The sequence below is a fragment of the Bos grunniens genome, chromosome 4 (genome assembly GCF_055505025.1).
Source record: "Bos grunniens cultivar Pamir isolate PY7600 chromosome 4, Bosgru_T2T1.0, whole genome shotgun sequence".
Taxonomy (NCBI): Eukaryota; Metazoa; Chordata; class Mammalia; order Artiodactyla; family Bovidae; genus Bos; species Bos grunniens.
The window spans coordinates 103,925,519-103,945,509 of record NC_141168.1 but is presented as its reverse complement, the minus strand read 5'-3'; the positions used below and the strand labels follow the sequence as shown (position 1 = coordinate 103,945,509).

The window sequence follows — 19,991 nt, the reverse complement described above, 5'->3', positions numbered from 1 at the left end:
TTGCAAAGAGTCAGGACACAACTTAGCAACTAAAACACCACCACCTAGGATCTATACAAAATGAGACTTGTTTAAGCAGAAGAGAGCAGTACCAAGGACGTTATATTAAGCAATAAAACTGTTGGGGTTGGTCACTGGGAGGTCACTTTCCTTTATAGGGTAGTAGGGGTCTGTCAGGTAGATTAGTGCTGACAGACCCTAGTTTGATAGGGGATTCCTGATTAACTGGGTTTAGAGTCCATTTCTGGGAGAGCCAAAATTGTAAATAAGTTACTTTTTGGTTTGGTGATGTGAGGTTTAGCATAAGTGACTCCATTTGGGATCTGTTGTCTTGTTTTCATCAAGGCTTAAGTTTATGTATTTAATGTATTCTCTCACCTATTCAGCTCCCACTCTTGTGTCCACCTCTGTGTGAACCAGGAGGGATCCAGAAACAAAAGTGCATGCCTTGACTATGGAAGCCTCTGGGTTAGAACCTGTGTCGCTGACAACCCACTGGCCTAGGTTTGGGGTCCCTTTGAAATGCAGATGCGGCGGGGTAAGTCTTGATTTTTTCTTCGTTTGTCACTATTTCCTGGTTTGCCTTTCATGGTGGTGAAGGCCTCAGCCCTGCCTCTGAATCCCTGTTCCTCTCAGACAACCCTTAATTTCTACACACGGATTAATGAAGAGTGAGCACTTGCTTATGCTTACTATGTTCCCCCACATTTAATATTCATAACGTCTGATGTGTAAAGTCTTGATATTCCCTTCAGTGCAGAGTGACAGCACCTGCAGCGTAGTCCTTTCCCGAACTGTCTCATTGACTCAGAATTCCCACCTTTCCCAATCTCTGTCATAGTGCTCTGTTTTTCTTCTTTCATAGCATTTAGCATTATTTTCAGTGATCATCTTTATTATTTATAGCTATTTTTTCCCCCTATAATATAAGATGAGAAACCTAAGACTCGGTATGTCTAAGACAATTGTCCTGGAACCTGAGGAAGGGGCAAAGTGAGGAACCTAACCCAGACTTCTAGACTTCCTAGTTTGAGGTCTTTACCACACACTCGTGTGTGTGTGTGTGTGTGTGTGTGTGTGTGTGTGTGCTAAGTCGCCTCAGCTGTGCCTGACTCTTTGTGACTCCATGGACTGTAGCCCATCAGGCTCCTCTGTCCATGGGATTCTTGAGGCAAGAACAGTGTAGTGCATTGCCATGCCCTCCTCCAGCGGATCTTCCCGACCCAGGGACTGAACCCACGTCTCTTAGTTTCCTGCACTGGCAGGCAGGTTCTTTTGCCACTAGCTCCACTTGGGAAGGCCACCACACACCCAAACTGCCATAATTCCTGAATGGGTGAAACCCTGCTTATTCTATTCCTCCTCTTCAGCTCCTCCTTAATTACTCTTTGTAGTTTCTGGGGTGTTTGTGGACAAAAAAGCCGACTCAACAAGAGAGAACGTGGAGAAGGATGCCTCTCTCCCGTCTGTATCCTTGTTCCCTGTGGCTTATGAATCAGGACGTGGTGTCATAGGCAGGTATAATTCAGTTTAGTTCTCTCAGAAACACTGACAGGTGGTGCAAACAGAAATCTGAATTATTTACCAATGACTGTAGGAAAATATTTACTCTGGGAACTCTTACCATTTTATGCTTGACTCATTTATAGTCTACTATTTAGAGCTGCAGAAGAAAATTGGAGGAGGAAATGGCAACCCACTCCAGTGTTCTTGCCTGGAGAATCCCAGGGATGGGGGAGCCTGGTGGGCTGCCGTCTATGGGGTCGCAGAGTCAGACACGACTGAAGGGACTTAGCAGCATTTAGAGCTGCAGTTGACTTTGCTATCATTTATTCACTTGTGCGTTGAGCCTGTAAGCCTTAATTCAGCAACTACTATGAGGATAAAACAGACTAGGTTATTTTCTTAAGCATTTAGGAGTCAGAGTAAATTTGATTGACTTACACTTGTATTTTAACAGGGGCCTCTTATAATCTCGGGGTGCTGGATGGATTCTGGAGCACACAACAGTGACACAGATGATGGCCTCTGTCGCCCCCGTATTCTAGGGTATGCATATGCCAGCACCTAATAGTCCCTGTCGTGTGGTACATGGTCAGTATATACTTGTTCCCTGACTGTCTGAAAGGATATGATGATGCCATCTTTCTGCTTGAGATCCTCTAAGGGTCTACTATTACAGTACATACTGTAAAGTCCTGTCTTTGACCTTCAAGCTCCACTCACCTTTCTAACCTCATTCATGCAGCCCCATCCACACTTGTCTTTTTACACATACCTCTCCTATCCTAGGACTTTGGAATGATCTTTTTTCTGTCCTTCTTCAGGTCCCAGGTCAAAAGTTTCTTTCACAGAAAGGCCTTCCTTGACCTCCCCGTTTAAGCACATTCCCTTATCCTTTTCCGTGTCAGCAACTTGTTCGTTACCTTTGTAGCATTTACTTCAGTTCTCAATTTTCACTGTCATTTCTGGGCCTAAACCCCTGTCATCTCAGGCCTGGACTGTTCTTGCCCTCCTACATTTTGTCCTCCACATTGCAACCAGAGTGAATTTTAAAAATAAGATAGTTTGTCCTAGTTATAATCAGGGCTCTGTTGTATATAAGTATGTGTGATGATATGTGACGAAGTGTCTCTGGGCCTGTGTTTCCTTATTTGTAAATAGGAATAGTACAGTTGACCCTTGAACAACATGGGTTTGAACTGCAAGGGTCCACTTACAGGCAGCTTTTCTTCAGTAAATACCTATTACAGTATACATGTAGCTGGTAAAGAAGCTACCTGCAGTGCAGGAGACCCCAGTCGACCCCTGGGTCAGGAAGATCCCCTGGAGAAGGGATAGGCTACCCACTCCAGTATTCTTGGGTTTTCCTGGTGGCTCAGATGATAAAGAATCTTCCTGTAATGCAGAAGACCCGGGTTCGATCTGTGGGTTGGAAGATCCCCTGGAGAAGGGGATGGCTACCCACTCTTGCCTGGAGAATCCCATGGACAGAGGACCCTGACAGGATACAGTCCATGGGGCTGCAAAGAGTCGGACACGACTGGGTGACTAACACAGTATATATGACGATGACTGGTTGAATCTGCAGATGTGGAACCTTGGATACGGAGGGCTGACTGTAAAGTAACACATGCATTTTTGACTGTGTGGGGTGTCTGCCCCCTCGCACTTGCATCATTCAAGGGTCAGCTGTAGTAGCGGCTCTTTCATAGGCTTGTTAAATGATTAAATGAGTACATATCTGTAAGGCATTTAGAATAGTCCAAGTTCATAAACAGTGCTATATTTTGGCTTTTAACATATCATAACTAAAACTCCCATTACTTCTTATTACACTTTAAGTAAAATCCAGACTTCTTTACTTTGAGTCTCTAAGGTTCTGAATTATCTTGTTTTCTTGCTTCTCTCTTCAAAGTGACTGCTTAAAACTGCTCTCCTTGCTCCCTGTTCAGACACATTGGCCTTTTCTCCCAGTCTTCTGGTCTTAAAACCTGCTATACTAAAGCCGAGAATGTGCTTCCTCCAGATCTTAGTGTAGTTCTCCCCTCACCAATCAAACTCTTCTGAGAAACCTTTCCTGACCACCTTATCCCCCTCCCCTCCCTCTCTCATACTTTATTCCTGCATCCCTATTGCTCTGTCCTTAACACTTGCAGTTATCTTATGTATTGACTTATTTAATTGTTTTTTTTCTAGTCTCCCACACTCTGGAGTTATGTCCATGATATCAAACACTTTGTTTACCTGCGTACCTTTATATCCCCAGGTTATAAAAGAGTGCCTAGCATCTAATAGGTGGCTCCATAAATGCTTGTTGAATAAATTGCAAAACAGTCTTACAAGTGCACTTTACCATTGGTGGAATTATTGCCATTTCACTCTTTTTGGCTAATGTATAAAATATATGGTATTATTTAATCTGCTTAAATCCACTGTAAGCACTTGGCTGGGATTAAGCAAATTCCAAATTTATGTGATTAGGGTACAAGGAATTGTTTTGATCTCTTATAATTGCGTATTTCAGGGCTTCTTTTGTGTTTTCAGTGTCCTAAGTTATTTAACTAGGTCTGCAGTGTGATATTTTTCAGTCAATACCTTTTTGATTAAATCATTTTGTAAAATATATACAACATACAGCATAAAATATGTTATCTACAAAATATAATTGAGAGCCCTAAGACAAGTGTTAGGAATCCGACTGAGGATTTTCTGTGCATCTAAATTGAGAATAGGAAATCTGCTTTGCCCTGATACCCTCCCTTGCCCCCCTCATCTCTGGGGTCTGATAGAAACCTAAGCAAGTAAGGCTGGCTAGCCTGACAAGAGGAAGCACTGCAAAAAATCAAAGGGGTTCAGTCAGTCTTCTCATATGCGAAATAGAACAATTTGCCATTATGAAACTAAAGAGATTTAAATAAAAGCAGGTGATTATTCAATGTGCAAATCATTCAAGGTATAGGTGAATGTTAAAGAGAGAAATTCCATTTAGAATCCTTGGTGTCCCTTTCTAAGATATACAAATGTAGCAAACATATGAGTCCTTAAAGATAGACCCTGACTTCAGCCCATCCTTCAGTTCTTTCTTGGCCCCATCTTGCCTTCAGCCACAGTTCCCTCGAAGAGAGAATGAAGCTCATCACGTGGTAGAACGTGAAAGGTGGAAATCTGATGGTTTGTTTTCAGGTAGTGTCACAGTGTTCTTGTTTGAAAGTGTTCCCTCAGACCGGTCTCATTATGTTATCTTGGCATCAGAATGGCTGCATCAAAGCAGCTTCATCAACAGATGATACACTCAAAATAGAAAACAGGCACATTACCTCAACACAAGAGTGGTTGCTACACCATCTGCCTTTCTGAATACGCCTCACTGACATCCACACTAATTAAATGAAGTTGATTAGAACTCAGCGGTGACCTAATTCCGTGTCTAGCACACCAAGAGCTGTTTGTTTATACCAGGTATCAGAACAGAGTTACCAAACTGCAGAAGTAATTTAGGTGGCACTTTCTAAACCATGTAGATCAATTCAAAGTGGATTCACTGTGGTGAGTGACTCATCATGGAACAGTGAGATCAAACGTATAACCACAAATTATGTCTATAAAAGGAAGAAAATGTGACAAGTGTAAATATCTTAAGTTTTAAAAATTCTTCATATGAGTTAATTAACTGTTTACTAAGTGCCTACTGTGTACCAGGAGTTGGGGGTTCAGTAGTGGACAAAATGGACCAGAAAGTTCCTTACCTTCAGAAGCTCTTGTTTGTGAGGGAAGGTCAGTAAAACGCTGACCATTGAATGTGTACTGTGTCAGAGAGTGATAAGTGTTATATAAAGAAGAGTCACACAAGAAAGGGGAACAATTTCACTTCTGATCTGACACCAAATTCTGATGGCTTTCCTTTCAAAATATATTCAGAATTCAATCACTTCTGCCATTTCCACTACTCAGCCCAACCACCAATATATCCAGGGCCGAATAATGCAGTGGATTCCAGATTGGCCATCCTGCTTTACAATTTATTCTTTTTTTTCCCCAGTTTATTCTTGATACAGCTCCCAGAGTCATCCTGCTAAAAAGAAGTTAGATAATTTCACTTGTCTGCTCTAAACTCTGCAGTGGTCACTCAGAGTAAAGCTCATGTCTTTATAGTAGCCTCTGCTGCTGCTGCTAAGTCACTTCAGTCGTGTCCGACTCTGTGCGACCCCATAGATGGCAGCCCACCAGGCTCCCCGGTCCCTGGGATTCTCTAGGCAAGAACAATAGAGTGAGTTGCCATTTCCTTCTCCAATGGATGAAAGTGAAAAGTGAAAGGGAAGTTGCTCAGTCGTGTCTGACTCTTTGCGACCCCACGGACTGTAGCCTACCAGGCTCCTCCATCCATGGGATTTTCCAGGCAAGAGTACTGGAGTGGGGTGCCATTGCCTTCTCCGAAATAGTAGCCTCAAGACACTGTATTATCTGACGTTTGTTTGCTCATTGTGTTCATCTCTTGTTACTCTTCTCTCTGCTCCAGGCCTGCTAGCCTGCTTGTTCTTCCTTAAACACTGAGCATCTCCTGATCCAGGGCCTTTGCTCTTGCCCTTCCTTTGCCTAGAAATCATCTCTCTTATTTTTTTTTCCTTTGGTGTCACCTGCTTTCAAATTACCTCTCTCAATTACCTCTCAAATTCAAGCAAGCAGGGAGTGTGACCCCAATTATCATCTTTCACCTGTTTTGCTTCCCACACTATGCCTGTGGCACATTAAAAGGGTAATAGCAGAGGTTACATCTTGTCTCGTTCTGTTCATCACTCTCATCCAGTTACCCAACTACCCATTTTCTCATTTCACCCTTACCTTGTTCATTGGACCCACGCTCTTATCTTTCTGGATTATGCCCTTGTCCATTCGCACTAGGACCCTGCCTGTCTGTCCTGGTGATGTACATTTGAACTGTGCCTTGGAGATGCACCTTTCTTCTGACTCAGATCCAGGGAACATTTCTAGCTGAGGGCTGTCACCAAGCTTACCTATGCCTCCTCATAGCAGGCAGAATTTGGACATCATGAGCTTAAGAAGGCAACTTCCACCTTAATGTTAGTAAAAATTGAAAAGTGGAGTCCAACAAAATTTTACCTTTGAGCTGATAACAGCCTTTAGGGTGGAGTGGATGTTATTTAGGCAACTGTATTGAAGAGAAGGGAATGTTATTTTTGTTGGCTATTTAGATTATTAATCACACCATCAACTGGTTGGGTTATTAATAGGTGTGCTCTCTGCAGAGGTCTGTACTTTTCTTGTCTGTCTCTTGCTCCACATTGCAGCACTGATAAATTCTTTTATCTTTCATTCTTTTTGGTCCTTTCATGCTGCTGCTTGTCTTTTGGTGGTAAGATTAAAGATTCAGATATGGGCCTGGAGGGGAGATGAGAACATGATCCAATTAGCTTTCCAGAGTTTTCTGCTAATAGCAGAATATATATACATATATGTAAATGTACATATAAAATATTTAAATGAGACTATAGAGTCTATTATATATGTATGTAATTATATATATGTATTATATCAATTCAGTTCAGTCAGTCATGTCTGACTGTTTGCGACCCATGAATCCCAGCACACCAGGCCTCTCTGTCCATCACCAGCTCCTGGAGTTCACTCAGACTCACGTCCATCGAGTCGGTGATGCCATCCAGCCATCTCATTCTCTCTCATCCCCTTCTCCCCCTGCCCTCAATCTTTCCCAGCACCAGGGTCCCTTCAAATGAGTCTGCTCTTCGCATCAGGTGGCCAAGGTATTGGAGCTTCAGCTACAACATCAGTCCTTCCAATTAACACCCAGGACTGATCTCCTTTAGGATGGACTGGTTGGATGGATCTCCTTGCAGTCCAAGGGACTCTCAAGAATCTTCTCCAACACCACAGTTCAAAAGCATCAATTCTTTGGTGCTCAGCTTTCTTCACAGTCCAACTCTCACATCCATACATGACCACTGGAAAAACCATAGCCTTGACTATATGTATGTAATTATATATATATATATATATATATATATATATATATATATAAAAGAAAGATTGAGGACGAAAGGAGAAGGGGTATGAAAGAACATGAGATGGTTGGATGGCATCACTGACTCAATGGACATGAGTTTTAGCAAACTCCAGGAGATGGTGAATGACAGGGAAGACATGTGCTACAGTTCATGGGGTCACAAAGAGTTGGATATGACTTAGTGACTGAATAACAACTATATGTATATATACATATAGACTCTGGTTGGAGCAATTTGATTATCCCTAGTTTACTATAATTTATAGCATAACATCTCAATTCCTTTTTTTCCCCCTAACAGTCAGTATTCCAGTTATCTAGTGCTGTGTAAAAAACCTTCTAAAATCTTAGTGGCATAAAACTAAAACCATTTTTTTACATACATGAAATTTGTTTTTAGGAGTTTGCATAGCACACAATGGTAATGGCTTGTCTCTGAGACCCCAGCTGGGAAGAAGTGAGTGGCTAGGGATGACTGAATGGCTGAGGGCCAAGAATCTTCTGGAGGTGTCTTCCTCCACGTTTGGTACCTGGACTGGAAGGGTTTGAAAGCTGGACTCAGCTGGGACACTGTGAACTGGTGTTTCTCCCTGTGTCCTTTCCATGTGGCTTGGTCTCCCAACAATGTGATATTCATTACACAACAAAATGAGCTGTCAAGTGATGATGAAAGTAGCTTTCACAGATTTCATTTTCACAGATTTCAGTTCCAAAATCTCTTAGGCCCTTATTCAAGAAACTGTTTCTCTTATTTCACAATTCCAGTAGGGCTGCACCTCATGTAACTTGGTCTGTAAAAGATTATAAGCAGTCAATTACACAGTCAAGGCCGATTTCTAGAGGCAGGTGAACGGCTAAGGCCATGACTGTCACGTCTGTATTTGTGTTGGGATGCTTGACAGTGTTCTTGCCTGGAGAATCCCAGGGATGGGGGAGCCTGGTGGGCTGCCGTCTCTGGGGTCGCACAGAGTCGGACACGACTGATGAGACTTAGCAGCAGCAGCAGTAGGAATATGCCATAAAGATTAAAATAGAAAGATCATAAAGTAAACCATCTGTACTAGACAATGTCCTGAAAGGAAAGAACCCATTGAATTTGGGTAATTTGAAGAGAGTTTTGCAGATATGTAAGCAGGGTGTGGAACCACTGGGTACAGTGCAGTAGAGGAGAGAGTAGAAAAATATCACCACTCTGAGGTCTCGGGGGAGGGTCTGGGGTTACCGGGACCTAGACACAGTGCGGCTGTGAGAAGAGGGTTGTTAAAACCCACAGCAGAAGGATGCTGCTCACCTCTGGGGACTCCTTCAGGACGGAGGTGGAAGAATAACATCCTGACCTCACTCTTCCTTTTAATCTGCTGAAAGCCAATGGGCCAGCAAGGCAGTCTGCTCACAAGGCCCCTGCAGGTTGGCCTTCTGGGGCTGGGAACAAAGTGAACCAACAATAAATAGCCTTTTTTAATCTCCTAGACAAGGGAAAGATGAAGAGATCAACCATGTGCATGTTATAAAACTTAGAACTTCAGCAAAGGAGATTAATGGAGCTTCCCTCTCTCCTTCCACCTGCTTTGATATTCTGTGGGTGAGGCACAGGGTGATTTAAGGTGCATTTAGCATTTAGCAGTGTTCCAGCAGGCGGTTTGATGCAGACAGTCTTGTTCCAACACTGCCATCCTCACTCAACAGGCCTATTAGGTGATGAGAAATATGTTAGAAGCTGTGGGGAAATTAAGGCCAAGGGTGAAGCTTAATCCTTATGTTGTAAGAGCTATAGTTAAGGAGAGAGGACAAACCCCTGATAGCCAGCAATTCAAGATGATGTATGACTGTACATGTCTGAGGAGTTTGAAGAGGGCCATCATTGAGGACTTGGAAGGATGCTTGGTGGGGGGACATGCCGCGGTGCTGTACTTTGGAGGTGGGTGAGATAGAAAGGGGAGAAGGGCCTGGCAACCCACTCCAGTATTCTTGCCTGGAGAATCCCATGGACAGAGGAGCCTGGTGGGTTACAGTCCACATAGTCGCGAAGAGTTGGACACGACTGAAGCGACTTAGCACACATGCATGAGATAGAAAGGAAAGGATCCTCTGTGATCAGAGTAAGCAAAGGAGTGATATTTGGGCTCCAGCAGGACCGGCCAGAACAAGCTTTACCCAGTAAGCAAGGGGAAACTAGTCTGAGAGTTTATTGTTGTTTAGTCTCTCAGTCGTGTACGACTCTTTGTGACCCCCTAGCCCTCTAGGCTCCTCTGTCCATGGAATTTTCCAGGCAAGAATACTGAAGTGAGTTGCCATTTTCTTCTCCAGGGGATCTTCCTGACCCAGGGATGGAACCCGCGTCTCCTGCTTTGGCAGGCAGATTCTTTACTGCTGAGCCTTGAGGGAAGCCCAATCTGGGGGTTAGAGGATCTCAAATCTGGTTTAGGGGAAAATGTAGAGTATTAAGTCACTGGGGAATGAGATAGGTTTACTTTTTTTGCCTGTTGCCTTGATAAATCTGGAGGGAAAATCATGGAAGAAAAAAGAACAATTCCTAATGTTGAATTTGATTAACATAGAGTCTTTAAATGTGACCAGGTGAATCCAGTAATTTTTGTCAATTTTTCTAACTGCCGAATTGCAAGAAAGTGCTGATTTAGAATCCTGAATTGAGGTTGTTAGATTTTTACATGAATTACTCTGGTTGTAGGAGTTTAACTGATTCATACAACTCCCTGAGACTGAATAGTTAATTAACTGACAACTAAAATAACTTTATAGATTTATCTGTGAAGAACACATTCCTGAATACCATAATGCTTATTTATTTATCACACTTCTGCGTTTCATGTATATGAAATCACGTAGTACATACTCTTATGTGTCCGTTTTCTTTCAGCAGTATGTTTTTGAGATTCATCCATGTTGATGTGTACTGTGGTTCATTAATTATCACTGCAGTACAATATGCCATAATCTTTTCTGCGGTTGATGGGCACTTTAAAAAATGTTGTAACTCTTATAAATACTGATGTCATAAACATTTTCATACATGTACATTTTGTTGGGTTTACATCTAGGAGTTTAACACTAGGTCATAGGATATTTATATCCTGAACTTTACCAATAATGATAAATTATTTTCCACTTATACTAACTTATACTATCATCAGCAGTGTTTGACAGTGTTTTATTGGTCAGGATCCTCATAAACAATTGATATTATCAGATTTAAAAAACATTTAGACATTTCAGTGGCAGCTCAGTCATATTGTAGATTTAATTTACATTTCCAAGGATACATAATGAGGAAGGTTTCTTTGCCTTTATTTAGTTTTATTCATTTGGATTTTCTCTTCTGTAAAGTGCCTAAGTCTTTGTGCATTTATAAATTGGTTGTCTTTTTCTTATTGAATTGTGAAAGTTTTTGTTTTTCTTTTTTTTTAAATAATATGAGTCCTACATTGATTGATCATAGGTATTACAGTTACTGTTTTCTTCACTATGTGGCTTGCCTGTCGTTTAATGGTGTTTTTAGGTGAGTGGAAGTTCACTTTTACTAACAACTGAAGTTAATTCAATTCAGACTGATTTCCTAAGATTTTTGGTGGCTTTTCTCTTCTTTCTTTCTTTGTTTCCATTTGTTTAATAAATCATTTTCTAGCTCAAAATCATGAAGATATTCCATATTATCATCTAAATGCTGTATTGTTTTGCCTTTAGCAGTAAGGTCTATGCTAGGGTTGAAACTGACTTTTCGTTTGGTGTGGAATGGTTTCCAGGTTTGTTTTTTCCCATGTTTGCCCAGTTGTCCAAGCACCATTTATTAAAAAACGTGGCCATCCTCACTGCTCTGCGGTGTCACTCTTCTCATCAAGTGTTTTTATGTGCACAAGTCTATTTCTGCTCTTTCTGCTCTGTTTCATCAGTTGTTTTGAATAATCTTTCACCAGAATCACAATCGTTTCATTATCTTAGTTTTGTATTAAGTGTTGATACCCAGCAGAGGAAAATCCTCCCACCATGTTCTTTGCTTTTGGAATGTCTAGAATATAGACAATTCTTAGGCCTTGGCCTTTCCATATAAATCTCAGAATCAGTTTGTCAAATTATACACACACACGCACACACACTCACACACAACACACATGACCTGTTGGTTCTCTGATTAAGATTGTGTTGAGCCTATACATCATTTTGAGGAGAATTAAGTCTTTATAACATTGATTCTTCTAATGTCTGAATATGATGGATATCCCTATTTCTTTACGTCTTCTTTTATTTTGCTCAACAAAGTTTAAGGGATTTATATATCTTTTAGTAGTTTTATTCCTTAGGTATTTAATATTTTTGTGTTATTATCAACCATATTTAAAGAATTGTTTAAAATAAATTTTTAGTGAAGTATGACACTCAAACAGAAAAATGCAGAGAACACAAGTATTGCAGCTGAATGAATTATCACTAAAACATACCCTGGCTATTACTACTTAAATAAAAAAACAGAATATTGCCCATGACCCAGAAGTCATCCTCATGCCCTTCCCAGCTAGGATATCACCTCTCTTCACCAAACGTGTCCTTTAATCTGATTTCTAATACTATGGATAAGTTTGCATCTTTGAATTTCATTTAATTTTTTAATTTGGCTTTGCCTCAGCAATATATATCAGAGAAGGCAACGGCAGCCCACTCTAGTACTCTTGCCTGGAAAATCCCATGGATGGAGGAGCCTGATAGGCTGCAGTCCATGGGGTTGCTATGAGTCAGACACAACTGAGCGACTTCCCTTTCACTTTTCACTTTCATGCGTTGGAAAAGGAAATGGCAACCCACTCCAGTGTTCTTGCCTGGAGAATCCCAGGGACGGGGGAGCCTGGTGGGCTGCCGTCTATGGGGTCGCACAGAGTCGGACACGACTGAAGCGACTTAGCAGCAGTAGCAGCAGCAGCAATATATATAGATATATAATTTATTTTTTATTGAAGGATAATTGCTTTACAATATTGTGTTGGTTTCTGCCATACATCAACAAGAATCAGCCATAGGTATACATATGTCGCCTCCCTCTTGCACCTCCCTCCCATCTCCTACCCCATTCCACCCCTCAACAATATATTTTTGATACTCATCCATGTTCTTACATGTAGCAGTAGTTTATTCATTTTCATTGTAGTTCTGATTTACCCTACCTAATGACTACTCAGTTAACAACTCTTCATTATAATGGATTTTGAAAATTTATTCCACTATTTTGAAATGACTTCTTTTTGTTCAGTAAAATGACTTTTTCAACCCTAAAGCATGCTAAATGAATATGCTATAGGAAGTGATATTTTAACATTTGATTTCAGGCAGACACATTCACCAAAATTCTTGAACAATTGTTCCTAGTCAGAGAATGTCATATGGGACAGATTCTAAATTTCTGTCATATTTGCATGAAACCAAAATGTGTTTGTTTTGAATGGACATGAAGGGAAGGCAGAAGTGATATCTCCCATGACTCTTTAGATTGCTGTGTTTCTATTTGCTTCCAAGAACTCTCATTTTAGCCTTTATTTTGTTCTCTATTTTGTTTTACTATGCTTAATTTATGTTACTTTGCTTAATTATAAGCACAGTTTGAGTGCAAAAACCATAACCACCAAAATGTTGAAAGGTTGCTATAAAAAATGATTCAGAATACCATGTTATAGGGCTTCCCTGGTGACTCAGATGGTAAAGAATCTGCTTGCAGGGCTGGAGACCTGGGTTCGATCCCTGGGTCAGGAAGATCTCCTGGAGAAGGGTATCGCTACCCACTCCAGTATTCTTGCCTGCAAAATTCCATGCACAGAGGAGGCTGGCAGGTTACAGTCCATGGAGTTGCAAAGAGTTGGATACAACTGATCAACTAACACACACACACCATGATATCACTTATAAGTGGAATCTAAAGTGTGTGTGCTTAGTTGCTCAGATGTGTCTGATTCTTTGTGATCCCATGGACTGTAGCCAACCAGGCCCTTCTGTCCATGGGGTTTTTCCAGCAAGAATACTGGAGTGGATTGCCATGTACTCCTCCAGGGATCTTCCCAACCCAGGGATCCAACCCAGGTCTCCCACACTACAGGCAGATTCTTTACTGTCTGAGCCACCAGGGAAGCCCAGAATCTAAAATATAATACAGATAAACTTATTTATACAACAGAAACAGAATCCAGACATAGAAAACCAACTTTGTGGTTACTGCTATATATAAAATAAAACAACAAGGTTCTACTATGTAGCACAGGGAACTATATTCAATATCTATATTCAATAAGATATTCAATCTTATAATAAACCATAATGGAAAAGAACATGAAAAATAATATATATATATGTATATACACACAAATATATTTCAGAATCACTTTGCTAAGTGATCTAGTTTCAGAATCACCAGAAACTAACACAATATTGTAAATCAACTATACTTCAATAAGGAAATAAATAAATACATAAATATTGGTATAGAAGAAGAAAAAAGAAAGAATACAATAAATCTTATATCACATTATATTTTATGTGCAAACTACTTTTTAACTTTTTTTCACTTATATAAACTTGTTTTCATTGTTCATTTGATCCATATTCTATCTGTGGATATTATTTGGGCCTATATGATTGGAATAAAATGCATTAGTTTTTTCTGTTAACACTAATAGAAATATTTTTTTATTAAATGGTCTTGCTTTAGTAACTGTGGTATTGTGATTTATAACAAGAAATATACATTTGATCTTCTTTCACTGCTCCTGGCACATAGCTCTTAAAACTGTGGGAACTTCCTAAATTGAGAGTCATAAAGGTGTTTTTTGTAATGTTAATGATGTGACTTTTGGATCTCACCTAAGGATGAGGCCTGGTTGTCAGGAGCACCAACCATGTGATTGGAGAATTGGAATGTTCCAACCCATTGAGAAGGGGATAAGGGCCAGAGGTTGAATAGATTGCCAGTGGTCAATGATTTAATCACTCGTGCCTGTGTAATGAAGTCTCAGTCAGTTCAGTTGCTCAGTTGTGTCTGACTCTTTGCGACCTCATGGACTGTAGCACGCCAGGTCTCCCTGTCCTTCATCAACTCCTAGAGTTTACCCAAACTCATGTCCATCGAGTCAGTGATGCCATCCAACCATCTCATCCTCTGTCATCCCCTTCTCCTCCTGCCTTCAATCTTTCCCAGCATGAGGGTCTTTTCAAATGAGTCAGCTCTTTGCATCAGGTGGCCAAAGTATTGGAGTTTCAGCTTCAACGTCAGTCCTTCCAATGAACACCCAGGACTGATCTCCTTTAGGATGAACTGGTTGGATCTCCTTGCAGTCCAAGGGTCTTCTTCAAGGGTTGCAGTCAAGAGTCTTCTCCAACACCACAGTTCAAAAGCATCAATTCTTTGGCGCTCAGCTTTCTTTATAGTCCAACTCTCATGTCCATACATGACTACTGGAAAACCATAGCCTTGACTAGATGGATGTTTGTTGGCAAAGTAATGTCTCTGCTTTTTATTTAAAAAAAAATTTTTTTTTTCCAATATAAATACATTGATTTATTTCTTGAAAGTGAAAGTGAAGTCGCTCAGTCATGTCCGACTCTTTGCAACCCCATGGACTGTAGCCCACCAGGTTCCTCTGTCCATGGGATTTCCAGGCAAGAATACTGGAGTGGGTTGCCATTTCCTTCTCCATGTCTCTGCTTTTTAATATGCTGCCTAGGTTGGTCATAACTTTCCTTCCAAGGAGTAAGTGTCTTTTAATTTCACTCACTATCTGCAGTGATTTTGGAGCCCCCCAAAATAAGGTCAGCCACTGTTTCCACTGTTTTCCCATCTATTTGCCATGAAGTGATGGGACTGGATACCATGATCTTAGTTTTCTGAATGTTGAGCTTTAAACCAACTTTTTCACTCTCCTCTTTCACTTTCAACAAGAGGCTTTTTAGTTCGTCTTCACTTTCTGCCATAAGGGTGGTGTCATCTGCATATCTGAGGTTATTGATATTTCTCCCAGCAATCTTGATTCCAGCTTGTGCTTCATCCACCCAGTGTTTCTCATGATGTACTCTGCATATAAGTTAAATTAGCAGGGTGACAATATACAGCCTTGACGTACTCCTTTTCCTATTTGGAACCAGTCTATTGTTCCATGTCCAGTTCTAACTGCTGCTTCCTGACCTGCAGATTTCTCAAGAGGCAGGTCAGGTGATCTGGTATTCCCATCTCTTTCAGAATTTTCCACAGTTTATGTTATCCACACAGTCAAAGGCTTTGGCATAGTCAGTAAAGCAGAAATAGATGTTTTTCTGGAACTGTCTTGCTTTATCGATGATCCAGTGGATATTGGCCAATTTGACCTCTGGTTCCTCTGTCTTTTCTAAAACCAGCTTGAACATCTGGAAGTTCACGGTTCACAGATTGCTGAAGCCTAGCTTGAATTTGGAGTATTACTTTACTAGCATGTGAGATGAGTGCAATTGTGCAGTAGTTTGAGCATTCTTTGGCATTGCCTTTCTTTGGGATTGGAATGAAAACTGACCTTTTCCAGTCCTGTGGCCACCGCTGAGTTTTCCAAATTTGCTGACATATTGAGTGCAGCACTTTCACAGCATCATCTTTCAGGATTTGAAATAGCTCAACTGGAATTCCATCACCTCCACTAGCTCTGTTCATAGTGATGCTTTCTAAGGCCCACTTGACTTTGCATTCCAGGATGTCTGGCTCTAGGTTAGTGATCATACCATCATGATTATCTGGGTCATGAAGATCTGTTTTGTATAGCTCTTCTGTGTATTCTTGCCACCTCTTCTTAACATCTTCTGCTTCTGTTAGGTCCATACCATTTCTGTCCTTTATTGAGCCCATCTTTGCATGAAATGTTTCCTTGATATCTCTTAATTTTCTTGAAGATATCTCTAGTCTTTTCCATTCTGTTGTTTTCCTCTATTTCTTTGCAGTGATCACTGAGGACGCCTTTTTTAAAATCTATCCTTTCTATTCTTTTGAACTCTGCATTCAAATGTTTATATCTTTCCTTTTCTCCTTTGCTTTTTGCTTCTCTTCTTTTCACAGCTATTTGTAAGGCCTCCTCAGACAGCCATTTTTCTTTTTTGCATTTCTTTTTCTGGGGGATGATCTTGATCCCTGTCTCCTGTACAATGTCACAAACCTCCGTCCATAGTTCATCAGGCCCTCTGTCTGTCAGAGCTAGTCCCTTAAATCTATTTCTCACTTTCACTGTATAATTGTAAGGGATTTGACTTCGGTCATACCTGAATGGTCTAGTGGTTTTCCCTACTTTCTTCAATTTAAGTCTGAATTTGGTAATAAGAATTTCATGATCTGAGCCACAGTCAGCTCCCCATCTTGTTTTGGCTGACTGTATAGAGCTTCTCCATCTTTGGCTGCAAAGAATATAATCAATCTGATTTCAGTATTGACCATCTGGTGATGTCCATGTGTAGAGTCTTCTCTTGTGTTGTTGGAAGAGGGTGTTTGCTATGACCTGTGCGTTCTCTTGGCAAAACTCTCTCAGCCTTTGCCCTGCTTCATTCTGTACTCCAAGGCCAAATTTGCCTGTTACTCCAGGTGTTTCTTGACTTCCTACTTTTGCATTCCAGTCCCCTGTAATGTAAAGGACATCTTTTTTGGCTGTTAGTTCTAAAAGGTCTTGTAGGTCTTCATAGAACCATTCAATTTCAGCTTCTTCAGTGTTACTGGTCGGGGCATAGGCTTGGATTACTGTGATATTGAATGGTTTGCCTTGGAAATGAACAGAGATCATTCTGTTGTTTTGGAGATTGCATTCAAGTACTACATTTCAGACTCTTTTGTTGACTATGATGGCTACTCCATTTCTTCTAAGGTATTCTTGCTCATCAGATCAGTTCAGTTCAGTTGCTCAGTTGTGTCTGACTCTTTGCTACCCCATGAACCGCAGCACACCAGGCCTCCCTGTCCATCACCAACTCCCGGAGTTCACCCAAAACGTTCTTGTCCAAGGAGGTAGATATAATGGTCATCTGAGTTAAAATCACCCATTCCAGTCCATTTTAGTTTGCTGATTCCTAAAATGTCAACATTCACTTTTGCCATCTCCTGTTTGACCACTTCCCATTTGCCTTGATTCATAGATATAACATTCCAGGTTCCTATCCAATATTGCTCTCTCTCCATAAAACCCCAGAAGAACAGGATTGAGAGAGTTTCTGGGTTGGTGAACATGTGGACACTGGGCCAGAGCAGCACTCTGAGAGGGCATGGAAGCACTGTACCGTTTCCCCCCTTTTTGTCATATGCAGTTTTTCCATTTGACTATTCTTGAGTTATATACTTTGATAATAAACTATTAATCTAGTAAATAAAATGTTTCTCTCAGTTCTGCAAGCCACTCTAATAAGGTAACTGAACTTAAGGAAGGCATTGTTGAAACCTTCCCTTCAATCTATAGCTAGTCAGAAGCGCAGGTGATAACGGGAGCTGGGGAGTGGCGCAGTCTCATAGGACTGAGTCCTTAACCTGTGAGACATGGTGCTGTTCCCGGGTTAGTAGTGTCAGAATTGAGTCAAATTGTAAAACACCCAGGTGGTGTCTGAGAATTGCTCAGTGATGTGGGAAAACCCCCTCCAGACACTGAAATTAGTGATGAGTCATTAGTGGCAGTGTTTGTAGGAATGAATTAAAATAATTCAACAAAGGATAGGTATATTTCATTGTATAACTATACCGTTTGTCCATTCTATTGTTGATGGATTTCTTTTTTTTTTTACTATTTTCCTATTTCTGGTAATTAAGAATGTTTCTATAAATATCCTATACAAGTTTTTTGGTATCCATGTGCTCAGATTTCTGTTGGGTATACACTTAGGAGTGGTTTTTCTGGGTCATATGTATATGTGCAACTTTAGTAGATAATGTCAAAGAGTTTTCAAAACTGCTTCTGTCGGATCACATTTCTACAGCTAATGTATGAAAGTTATGGTTGCTCTCATTTTTGTAAGCATTTGGTATTGTCAGTTTTTTAGTCTTTTGAATATTGTCCATTCTGTTGGGTGTGTAGTGATATGCCATTGAGGTTTTAACTTGTATTTCCCTGATTATTAAAAACTCAAGCATATTTTCGTAGGTCTACTGGCCATTTGGGTATCCTCCCAAGTGTCTTTTCAAGTCCTCTGTCCATCTGATAGGTGTATTGACTGATAGGCATTCCTTATGCTTCTGGATACCAGCCCTTTGTCTGTTACTGGTGTTTCAAGAATGTTCTCTTATGTGTCTTGTCTTTTCACTGTTAGTGATGTCTTTTGGTAAGCAGAAATAGTTAATTTTATTGAAGTCCAGTGTATCAATCTTCCCTTTATGGTTAGTGTTGTTAAATAAATCTTCATCTACCTCAAGGTCACAAAGTTGTTTTCCTATGTTATCTTTGAGATGCTTGATGGTTTCACCTTTCACATTTAGATCTACAATCCACCTGAAATTGATTTTTTTTGGTATGATGTGAAGTGAGGGTCAAGTTTCATTGTTTTTCATATGGATATCCAATTGACTCAGCACCGTCTTTGGAAAATATGACCGTTTCCTACTGCCTTACAGTGCCACATTTGTCATAAATCTAGTGATCATATATGTATGTTTTTTTTTTCCTGGACTCTCTACCCCTCCATTGATTTTTGTGTCTATTATTGTATCCATAGCACACTGGCTTAATTCCTAGAGCTTTCTAATAAGCCCTGATAATTGGTAGAGTAAATCCTCCAGTTTTGTCTTCCTTATGCTTGTTTTTGGTCTGTTGCATTTTATAAAAACTTGAGTGTTAGTCATCACACACAAGTGCACACACACATTACTATACTTTTGTTTGGAATTGCATTGAAAATAGATATGGTACATCCTTTTATAAGATTCTTAATGTCTTTCAATAATATTTTCTTCTATGTAGAAGTCTTATGTGTCTTTTAAAACAATTGTTTCTAAGTGTTTGATTTGTAGATCCTATTGTAGATGATGTTGTTTCAAAAACTTCATTTTGCAGTGTTTCACACCAACACGGAGAAATACAACTGATTTTGGTCTGATAACCAGTGACTTTATTAATTTCACTTATTAATTCTGATAACTTATTTGTAGATTCTTAATTCTCTACATTCTCAATTATATTGTCTGTGAATGATGACATTTTAATTTCTTTGGGATTCGCCTATTTCCTAAGGGTAGAGACATTTGAGGTCCCAGCCTAAAGTAGAGTGTGGTTTACCAAATTTCCTAACCTCAGTGGGTCTTGGACTATTACAACTGCCTGCCTGGCCCTCTAACCGTGGGGACTGCTGCTAGTCGTGCAACTCAGCATCTCAGTTGTCCCTTCCAGGTAGACACATGTTAACAGGAAAAAGCAGCCCACCAACAGTCCATCTCTCCCCTTTGGCCTGGGTATTTCTCACTCTCTTGTTAGCTCTT

The 19,991-nt window shown here is 40.4% G+C and overlaps 1 long non-coding RNA gene across 3 annotated transcripts in view; it reads left to right on the top strand.

Annotated features, from left to right (window-relative positions):
• The window catches only part of LOC147374605 (uncharacterized), a 38,337-nt gene that overhangs the window by 7,347 nt on the left and 10,999 nt on the right, over positions 1-19,991 (top strand). For 2 of the 3 annotated variants that reach the window (XR_015162955.1, XR_015162956.1), the window contains exon 2: positions 387-538. This is a non-coding gene — a long non-coding RNA (uncharacterized LOC147374605). Of the gene's footprint in view, positions 1-386; positions 539-1,960; positions 2,095-19,991 lie in introns of those variants that run through there. The other variant, XR_015162953.1, reaches the window with a different exon arrangement.